Here is a 10,898-nt window from a genome sequence, read left to right on the forward strand (position 1 = left end):
TGCTCGACCCTGGACTTGTCACCCAACTCCAACCACCCCACAAAAAAAAAAAAGATAAACAGAAAAAATGATTTACAGATATCATCCCTTCATAATCAATTCCCACCTGTGCCCTCTGCTTAAATTTATTTCTATCATCTGCCCTAATATTGAGAAATTTCTTATGAGTTAGACATATCATCTTCTTATGTAGGAATGTAAACAGTTTAACTTTTTAACATCCCTTTTGATTTCTTTTTCCTGTTTACCATTTTATGCTTCTCTAGTGTCTTGCATTTGAAAGTCAAATTTTCTATTCAGTTCAGGTCATTTCATCACAAATACCTGAAAGTCCTCTTTTTCATTGAAGTCCCATTTTCCCCCTGAAAGATTATACACAGTTTTGCTGGGTAGGTGATTTTTGGTTATAATCCCAATGCCTTTGCCCTCTGAAGTATCACATTCCATGCTCTCCAGTCCTTTAATGTAGAAGCTGCTCGATCTTGTGCTATCCTGACTGGGTCTCACAGAAGTTGTGTACCAACTGTCAACTCTGAAAAGTAAAATAAAACCCAAAGAGCTTGCAGAGGTTATAAGCAAAAGGCTTTCTTTATTCTGTTGGAGAAGGAAAATTAGACACATGTGCCAGGGTCTCCTCTAAGACCGAGGAAGCTCAAGGTAGTAAGGCTAAGTCTTGATATAGTTGTGACTAGACAAAGAATTAAGCAGTGAGGTATAGCCATAACAATGAGGGTTAACAGCAACAATGAGGAAAGTTTTGCATAGTGACAAAAAGTCTATTTATAGCAGGGCTTCATGACTGGAACATGGTTTCTGCAGGTGCTTGTTCCAAGCTGAGGGACCACCTGGGACTGGCTTGACTGTGATACAGTTGCCGCAGAGTTCATCCAGAGGGCAAGCGCAAAGGATTGTTGTTATACTAACCTCAGGGCACATCTTGCTTGCTGGGCTTTAGCCCTGGAAAACGCAGTATCCCCTAATAATAAAAAGAGAGGATTGAAAAGAGAGAGGTGGTCTTGGCATGGGAATTCTGACATTAAAGAGTAAGGCCATTTCATCATGTGAAGCAGGAGTGATGAAGAGACAGTGGCACGAGGCATAAGAGTGATAGGAGGCAAGGAAAAGGGGAGAAGAGGGAGCTCTTAGCAAATGGCCTCAATTTTTTCTTCAAAACTCAGATGAAAGGGTCAGGGGAAGTAGGGGAGCCATGGGAGGTTTGAAGAAGGATCAAAAGATTTGAAAGAACCCCTGTGAGGAGTGGGAAACAGAAGAGCAAAAAATATTCCAACTCCATCACCTCGAGCAGTGAATGAAGGTACTGTTAGTACTTGAAAGGATTGGCAAGGAGACTGTGTCATAGTGGGGAATCAGGTTTTTGTAAAAGCTAATAGATGGAAGGAATGGGAGAGGGAAAGATTTAGGATGAAGGGAAGTTTGTTGCTTGGGAACAGGCATTTCAGAGGGCATGGTGGAAGGGCAGGGTGGTGTATGGTGGGAACTTTGGGATGGGTGGGTTGAGGAGGATAGAAATAAAGAATTGGGTGGTGGGAGATGGGCAATGGGTTTGGATGACGACATACAGGAGTTCAGAATCACTAGAATATGTAAGGTTTGATTGTATATGAGACTCATCTCAAAGGAGGCTAGAAATTGGACTGGGGACAAATACATAATGAAATGGAAGGCACAGAGCTAAATTGCTAGGAAGCCCCCAATACTTGACAGACAGATAAATGAAAAGGTAGAGAGATAGGTAGGTAGATAGATGATAGATAGATAGATAGATAGATAGATAATTAGATAATAGATATATGATAGATAGACAGACAGACAGACAGACAGACAGACAGACAGACAGACAGACAGACAGACAGATAGATAGATAGATAGATAGATAGATAGATAGATAGATAGATAGATAGATAGATAGATAGATAGATATCAGATAAGCAGGCAGATCAGACAGAGGGACAAAGTTCAATGAAGTGTCTGGTTTTACCCCTCCATCACAGCAGGAAGCCTGTAGTCACCACTCAGGACTTGCTAGGCAGATTCAACTTATACTTTGCCAGGAAGAGCCATTAGGGTTTTTTTGGAATGAAATACTGGAGAGTTGGAAATGTGAGTGAAGGAGATGTGTAAGAACATTAGAAAGGGTAAGATATCTGTAAACTAACAAAGAACAAAGGTCAGAGGAGATAGAAGAGTCAAGAATAATTTTCCATAGAGATGGGGAAGAAAATCTCCAACTCAAGTTATGCTACTGCATAAAAGGGGCACCTTCCATTTGGTAATGCCCCAATTCTTTTCTACCAGCCCAGGTCTCCACTCATAGGTGTCCCTTCAGGTTTCAGACTGCCACCATTCTCCTTGCTTACCATAATCTCAAAGATTTCTGAAGAGAGACTGCAGGGGGACCAGTCCTTAGGTTCCCAACATTGGCTATAAACTAAATCAACAGATACCTATACCTAAAGGACAATAGACTGAAAATCTGTCCCTGGTCATCAGCTAGGCATGTCTCTTCTCAGTGGTATGGACCACTGAACCCTTCTTCCCTCCAGTGATAGAGTCCCCCAAATTATATATCATCAATAGAATGACAAATAAGTATTCACTGACATATAAAAACATCAACATATTACCTACTCCCAGTAGTGGGGAGGGGGGCAGGATTGTATATCATCAGAATGTACTTTCCTGAATAATCTCTCTCTTAAAAAAACAAAAAACAAAAAACAGACCCATGGGTTATTTCACCAACATAGTGAACTCTCCAATTCACATCCTTCTCTGCAACTTAAAGTCTTGGAAATTTGCCTGAGACACTAAGAGGTTAAGTGACTTGGCCAGAGTCAGAGAACCAGTATGTGTTGTTGGCTGAATTTGAATCTAGGTCTTTATGATCCCAAGGCCCGCTCTTGATGATATGACATACTGCATATCATAGTTGACTTTTAATAATACCGTTTAGGGTTAAAAACAATATCTATTGCTATCTTACTGGATCTTCACAACAACTAAGTGAGGTAAACGGGTATCGCCATTTTATAGGTAAGGAAATTGAGACAATATAATTTTCTCTTTTGCTCTAACCTCCCTCCCATCATATCTTTGCTAACTACCTCTGCTGCTCATTGTGTAAACACAGAAATGTAACAAAAATGAATCTGTGAAATATTTTTCCCTTTGTACTTTTCAGTCAGCTGACAGATGTTATTTGCTCTCCTTATTTGTCATTATATCTCAGGGCCCAGGACAAAACCTCTTGAGTTCACATAGATCAGGATCAATTTTATCTCCTACCCAGAAGCTTCTTTGGAAAATATGATTTCGACTCATTTCTTGCTCTTCCTAAGGGGATATTCAGCTGCCCTACAAGCAATCAAGGCTACGAAGACATTAACTTAGCACAAGCTTATTAAAAGGTTTGTAAAGAGGACAGCTCATGCCCAAGGTCAGGTAGCAAGGAAACAGTCATAGCCCACTTTCAGCTGAGGACCCTTCATTCCCTGACTCCTCCACAACGCCTTCAGAGCATCAGCAATAGGTGAAGTTTCAGGAGCAGGAGTGGAGTGGAGGCCCTTGCTGAATAGTAATATAAGTATTTCTCCATTCACCTGCTGCCCACCCTTGCTGCTTCCCTCACTCCATCCAGTGTCCATGGTCCATGCGCCCAGTGTAGATGCTCTGTGGCATTCTGCATGGCACCATCAAGTGGCCATGGCTCCCATAACTCCTGACTTGATTCAGGAGCTCCTTGCCAAGCAGAATGCTCTTATCCAGACAGCCCTGCATCACTAACTACTGGAATCACCCCAGAACCTCACTCTATCCTCTTTATGGTTCTCTCTCCCCTGGAAGTCCTTGCTCCCAGCATTTCTCTCTGCATCTGCCTCAGATCCTCTTTCTTTTATTTATTTATTCATTCATTCATTCATTTATTCATTTATTTATTTGTTTGTTTGTTTATTTATTAGTCAGGCAATTGGGGTTAAGTGACTTGCCCAGGGTCACACAGCTAGTAAGTGTTAAGTGTCTGAGGCTGGATTTGAACTCAGGTACTCCTGACTCCAGGGCCGGTGCTCTATCCACTGCACCACCTAACTGCCCTCAGATCCTCTTCCAAACAATATGGCCAAGAAGAGAGACATAAAGTCGGCCTGATTCCTCTTCAAAACTTCTTGGGTTCTTGAGTGTTCTCTAGGCATGAGCACTATATTGCAAATTCATAGCTCTTTCCAGAGGACCAATGCATTGGAATGGATAGGGCACTAGAGTTGGAGGCAGGAAGCCCTGCTTTCAAATCCTATCCAGATATCTACTAGCTTTTTGTGACCCTGGGCAAGTCACTTTGTATATGCCTCAGTTTCCATATCTGTAAAATGAAGGGGATTGAACTCAGTGGCTCTGAGGTCTCTTTCTACTCTAAATCTATGACCCTGTAACTTTCCTTGAAGGTTCAACTGAGGGTCTTTGTCCCAGGGCCTAAAGTCACTGCATAACACAGACTTTAGACAGTATTCATTATGAATATATATACAGTGGAAGAAATAAAAAATCTCAAAAAAACCAAACCCAAATATATCCAGTGACACTAACATCCATTCCATGACTGACCCTTCTTAACTGTTTATAATAACTCAATCATGCTTTTTGGTCACGTTTAGTTTGCTATATCATCCCCTGCCTATATGTATGCAATCACTTCTCCAGGTTTTCATTATTTTTTGACTTTAAACAAAGCCCTTTTTTATTCTTATGTGTCCTACTTGGCTTAAAGATAGTGCAGGGTAAAAATAAATTCAGTGTGAAACCCTTAGGAAGTTGAATTGAGAGGTGTTCTTCCTCTACCAAAAAACAGCCTCTTTTTTTTTTTCCTACTTCTCAGTCTCAGTGAAAGCTAATCTAACAGCTTGCCTTAAAGTGAAAGCTTTCCCTGTGGAGATCAACAATTCATTTCAATTTGTTAAGGTCACAAGCTAGAAACCTAGAATATGTCCCCCTCCCCCAACTTTTGTTTTCATATTACTGCTCTACAACGTTCCCTGGGCTTGTCAATGATTTCATTTTCTTGAAATAAATTGACTAACTTCATTGAACAATGTTATCCACAGATTCTGCGAATGCAGGTTATGTCATGTACCTATGGGCTTGACTTTCCTATCATTGAATCCATTACAGACAGTGGAACAAATGTATCTTATCTGTGAGTGTGTGTGTGTGTGTGTGTGTGTGTGTGTGTGTGTAGGAGAGGGTATAGCTGTTCATGTAGGTGTGAGTGTGTGTGTGTGGGTGGTTTTTGAGATTAGCTATTTGTGGAAATAAAGACTAGAAGAGTAAAAATGAATGTTAGAATTTGGTGACTTCAAAATCGTGCATCATTGATGAATGGGGGTCAGGAGTCAGGTAAACAAAGAGAAATTAAGAGACCATATACTAGAGGGCAGAGCAAGGTGGAGGTCCAAAGATCCTACAAGCAGGAGAACAGCACCGAGTTGAAGTAGTACAAATCTATTCAAAAGGCCCAAACAGTTAAGAGAGCCAAAAGACCTGGAATCCAATCCAATCAACATTTATTAAGCATCTACTATGTTCCAAGCAGGGGCAGCTAGATGGCGAAGTGTCGGGCCTAAAGTCAGGAAGACTCAAATTTCTGCAGTAAAAATATAGCCTCAGACACTCATGAGCTGTGTGACCCTGGGCAAGGCACTTAACCCAGTTTGCCTCTGTTTCCTCATCTATCAAATGAGCTGGAGAAGGAAATGGCAAACCACTGAGTATCTTTGCCAAGTAAACCCCAAACGGGGTCAGAAAAAAGAGGATGCTACTGAAGTTGACTGAACAATGGGGATACAATTAATAAAAAGTTAGTCCTGCTCTCAAGAAGCTTACAATCTAAAGAAAATAAGAGGGGCAGCTAGGTGGTGCAGTGGATAGAGCACCAGCCCTGGAGTCAGGAGTACCTGAGTTCAAATCCGACCTCAGACACTTAACACTTACTAGCTGTGTGACCCTGGGCAAGTCACTTAACCCCAATTGCCTCACTTAAAAAAAAAAAAAAAAGAAGAAGAAGAAGAAAATAAGACACAAAAGGAGTCAAGAAGCAGTGGGTGGGTGGGTGGTGGTGAGGGGCAGTTGAGGAGGTGCAGGGAGGCCACCAGGTGCTACTGAGCATGGGGAAGAGGGAGTTTAGGGGTAAGATGTCACAGCTTGTTCCATGGAATTGAAACCAGGAAGAGCAGCAGATGTAAAGGGAGTGAGCTGGGGCAAGATGTTCAGAGTGGATGCAGGGGCCCATCAGCAAGGAGAGGAGAGTTTGCTTGAGGCTTAAATGTCTTTATTCCCCTCTTGTCCTGACAGAAAATTTGGTGGGTGGTGGTAAAGGGGCACTGGATTTGGGGTCAGAGGACTTGGGTTTAAATCCCAGTTCTGTCACTACTTTCTGTATCATCTTGGAGATTCCTTCATGCTTATGATCTCTAAGGTCCCTTTGAACTCTGGGACTGATAGACATTTCAGGCCTGGAGCACTGAACTTGAGAACAGCTAGTAGGGAAGTAAATGTGGTAATAGGGAACAGACTCCCCTCTTCCCTTAGGCCCATTTTTGGGAACTGTTTCCCAGATGACCCATAACACTGAAGAAAATACCTGGTCTTAGAGAAAGTGCATGAAGTCTGGGGATGTGACTCCACTTTGGACTTAGGAGTCATTTTCACCCTACACATTCTTTAGCCTGACTCCTAAAATAAGCCCAGACCTAGAATGTGATCAGCAGGTGGCTAATTAAAGCATACAGAGATACCCAGCCTCCCAAGTCCTGGATGAACAAACTTAAGAAGTTGGTCATTTCTGAAAGACTGGATGGATGCATCTTTGGTAGGGAACCAACATTATAATCAGGTACACAAACAAGGAGCTTCTAGGCGGCACAGAAGATAGAGCACAGGGTCTGGAGTCAGGAAGACTCATTTTGTTGAGTTTAAATCTGGCCTCAGACATTTACTAGCTGTGTGATCCTGGACAAGTCACTTAACCCTGTTTGCCTCTGTTCTTCATCTGTCAAATGAGCTGGAGAAGGAAATGGCAAAGTGCTCCAGCATCTTTTCCAAGAAAACCCCTCATAGGGTCACAAAGAGTTGGCCACAACCGAAGATAACTCAACAATAACACAAAGAGAATTCTATATATAGAATAAGAAAAGCTATTTTTAAATTAAACTAAAATATTAGAATATAGAATATGTAATGTACATAACATGATATATCAAAATCACAAACATCTCCCTAAGGCTACAAAACAAGTAAGGATGAAATGTTTACTAAGGCCATGCTTCAACTACTTCCAGATATCTATGATTTTTATCAGTGAGCTCTCTTTACACTAATACATAGGATAAATTCTTACTAAATGTCCATAGAAGTCGCCATGACAAAAGATATCTTCACTTGATGGCAGACTTAGCTAGGCTGGTCTTCCAATAAAAGAGAAAAGACAGAGTCCAAAACTGGATCCACACTCACAGCTTTTCTAGCGTGGCTGGAACCTTCCAGAGCCTGTGCTCCATGCACTAAGTGTCCACCATGAGGGACTGGACTGCAGGTCTTTAGGGGACATTCTGCAGTCTTATCTGAATTAAAATAGATCATCCATATGGCTGCCAGTGGTATAATGGAGATGAGGTTTGGGAGAAGCTTCATAAGCTCCAGCGATAGCACATGTTAAGAAGAATAGCATTTTAGGGGCAACTAGGTGGTGTAGTAGATAAAAGCACCAGCCCTGGATTCAGGAGGACCTGAGTTCAAATTCAGCCTCAGACACTTGACATTTACTAGCTGTGTGACCCTGGGCAAGTCACTTAATCCTCATTGCCCCACCAAAAAAAAGAAAGAAAGAAAGAAAGAAAGAAAAGAATAGCATTAAAGCAGTCTAGCCTTTGAAAACAGAACCAGAAAAAGGAAGAGAAGGGACAACCCAAATGTTTCTAAATCGGGAGCAGATATTCAAAGTTATACCAAGGAGCTCTTTCACCTCAGATTAAAACAGTTGTGGGGCAGGGCTGAAGGATGTGGAGTTTTACAGAGGATGGTCTGGGGGCAGTGTCACAGAAGAAGGTGCAATGGTAGGAGGGTCAGAGACTGGGAGGGGGCAGTGGTGGTGCAGAGGCTTGTGCAGCCACAAGCACAGTCCACCAAGGAAAGGGGCCTTTTGGAGGACGGTGAGTGCTGGGAAAGGGATGCCATGGGGTGCGAGTCTTGGGGGTGGGTGATGCCAGCCTGTGACAGGAAGCCGAGGATGTGTTTGCACCATATGGTGTGAGTGGACAGAGTGCCATACAGGGAAGTTGTCTCTAGACTGCTGTGGGGAAGAAGTTTCACACCCCCCCACCCCCAGCCCAAGAGGTTGATGAGCTGGAACAAAGCCTCACTTGTACCACTCCAGTTTATTCTCTGCAAAACCCTTGCTCCACACAGTACTGATCTTTTAAAAAATTTTTAAACCTCGAGGCCTTAACGAACTTGGAAAGTTTCTCTCATACATGAATATAGTCATGTTTTGCCCTATGACCTCTGCCATATAAGACAAACTACTATGTCCTTCAAAAGGGTTACATTGACCCCCCTTAAAATTTTTTTCCTTGCAATATGTAGGTTATCCATATGCCTTTAATGCTTAATGAAATGTTTAGTGAATTGTTTTGAATTTTATCAAGAATTTTAAATACCTTGCAATTTTAAAATACCAAAGTTTTTTATAACATAAATTCTTTTAAAAAAACTTCCCCAATTGAGAAATGGTCAAAGGATATGAACAGGCTGTTTTCAGATGATGAATTTTTTTTTTTAGATGTCTTGTTTTGTTTTTGTTTTTATTTTTTAGTGAGGCAATTGGGGTTAAGTGACTTGCCCAGGGTCACACAGCTAGTAAGTGTAAATTGTCTGAGGCCTGATTTGAACTCAGGTACTCCTGAATCGAGGGCCAGTGCTTTATCCACTGCGCCACCTAGCTGCCCCCTAAGATGATGAAATTAAAACTATCTACTGCCATATGAAAAAATGTCCTCAGGGGCGGCTAGGTGGCGCAGTGGGTAAAGCACTGGCCCTGGATTCAGGAGTTCCTGAGTTCAAATCCAGCCTCAGACACTTGACACTTACTAGCGTGTGACCCTGGGCAAGTCACTTAACCCCATTGCCCCGTAAAAACAAAAACAAAAACAAAAACAAAAAAAATGTCCTCAATCACTACTGATTAGAGAAATGCAAATTAAAACTATTCTGAGGTATCAACTCACATCTATCCAATTGACTAATATGACAAAAAAGGAAAATGATAAATGTTGGAGAGGATGTGGGAAAATTGGAACACTAATGCACTGTTGGTGGAGCTGTAAACTGATCCAACCATTCTGGAGAGAAATTTGGAACCATGCCCGAAAGGCTATAAAATTGTGCATACCCTTTGACCCAGCAATACTACTACAAGTTCTATATCCCAAAGTGATCATAAAAAAAGGAAAAGGCAGGGGCAGCTAGGTGGCGTAGTGGATAGAGCACTGGCCCTGGAGTCAGGAGTACCTGAGTTCAAATCTGGCCTTAGACATTTAACACTTACTAGTTGTGTGACCCTGGGCAAGTCACTTAACCCCAATTGCCTCACTAAAAAAAAAAAAAAGGAAAAGGACCCACACATACAAAAATATAGCTGCTCTTTTTGTGGTGGCAAAGAATTGGAAATTGAGGGGATGCCCATCAATTGGGGAATGGTTAAACAAGTTGTGGTATACAAATGTAATGGAATACTATTGTGCTGTAAGAAATGATGAGCAGGCAGATTTCAGAGAAACCTGGAAGGACTTACATGAATGGATGCTGAGTGAGATGAGGAGAACCAGGAGAACATTGTACACAGTATCATCAACATTGTGTGGTGATCAACTGTGATAGACTTCACTATTCTCAACAATGCAATGGTCTAAGACAATGCCAAAAGACTTATGGTGGAAAATGCTCTCCATATTCAGAAAAAGAACTATGGAGTCTGAATGTAGACTAAACCATACTATTTTCACTTTTGTTGTTGCTTTTTTGTTATTCTTGTTTATTCTTTCTTGTATTTTTTTCCTTTTGTTTCAATCAATGTGGAAATATGTTTAACATGATTGTAATGTATAACCTTTATCAAATGCTTGCCAGCCTTGGGAGGGGGAAGGGAAGGGAGGATGGGAGAAAAATTTGGAACTCAAAAAATATCTTGAAATGTAATTGAGAAAAATTTTGTTTTTTGTTTTTTGTTTTTTTGATCGAGGCAATTGGGGTTAAGTGACTTGCCCAGGGTCACACAGCTAGCAAGTATCAAGTGTCTGAGGCCAAATTTGAACTCAGGTCCTCCTGACTCCAGGGCCGGTGCTCTATCTACTGCACCACCTAGCTGCCCCTGAGAAAAATTTTTTAAAAAATAAAATTAAAAAAATAAAAGTTGACTACCATCAAAGTATACTATTTTCCCTTCTTTATGGTTATTTTTTATTTTTTGTGGTTTTTCCTTTTGTTCTGATTCTCCTTATACAACATGACTAATATGGAAATGTGTATAACATGATTGTGTGTGTATATATATATATATGTATATATGTATATATATACATAAAAAACCTATATCTGATTGCTTGCCGTCGGTGGGAGGGAAAGGAGGGTGAGAGAAAAATTGGAAATTCAAAATCTTACAAAAATGAATGTTGGAAACAACCTTTTCTAGTAATTGAAAAGTAAAATCAAATACTACCCCCCCAAAAAAAGTTGACTCTGATGCACCCTGATGAATGTCAAGATGATAAGTTGAGTTTTCTGAAATAGTTTAAGGTTTATCTCAAATCACAAAATTCTTTTTAAAAAGTTAT

This window comes from Dromiciops gliroides, chromosome 3 (assembly GCF_019393635.1).
Source record: "Dromiciops gliroides isolate mDroGli1 chromosome 3, mDroGli1.pri, whole genome shotgun sequence".
Lineage (NCBI taxonomy): Eukaryota > Metazoa > Chordata > Mammalia > Microbiotheria > Microbiotheriidae > Dromiciops > Dromiciops gliroides.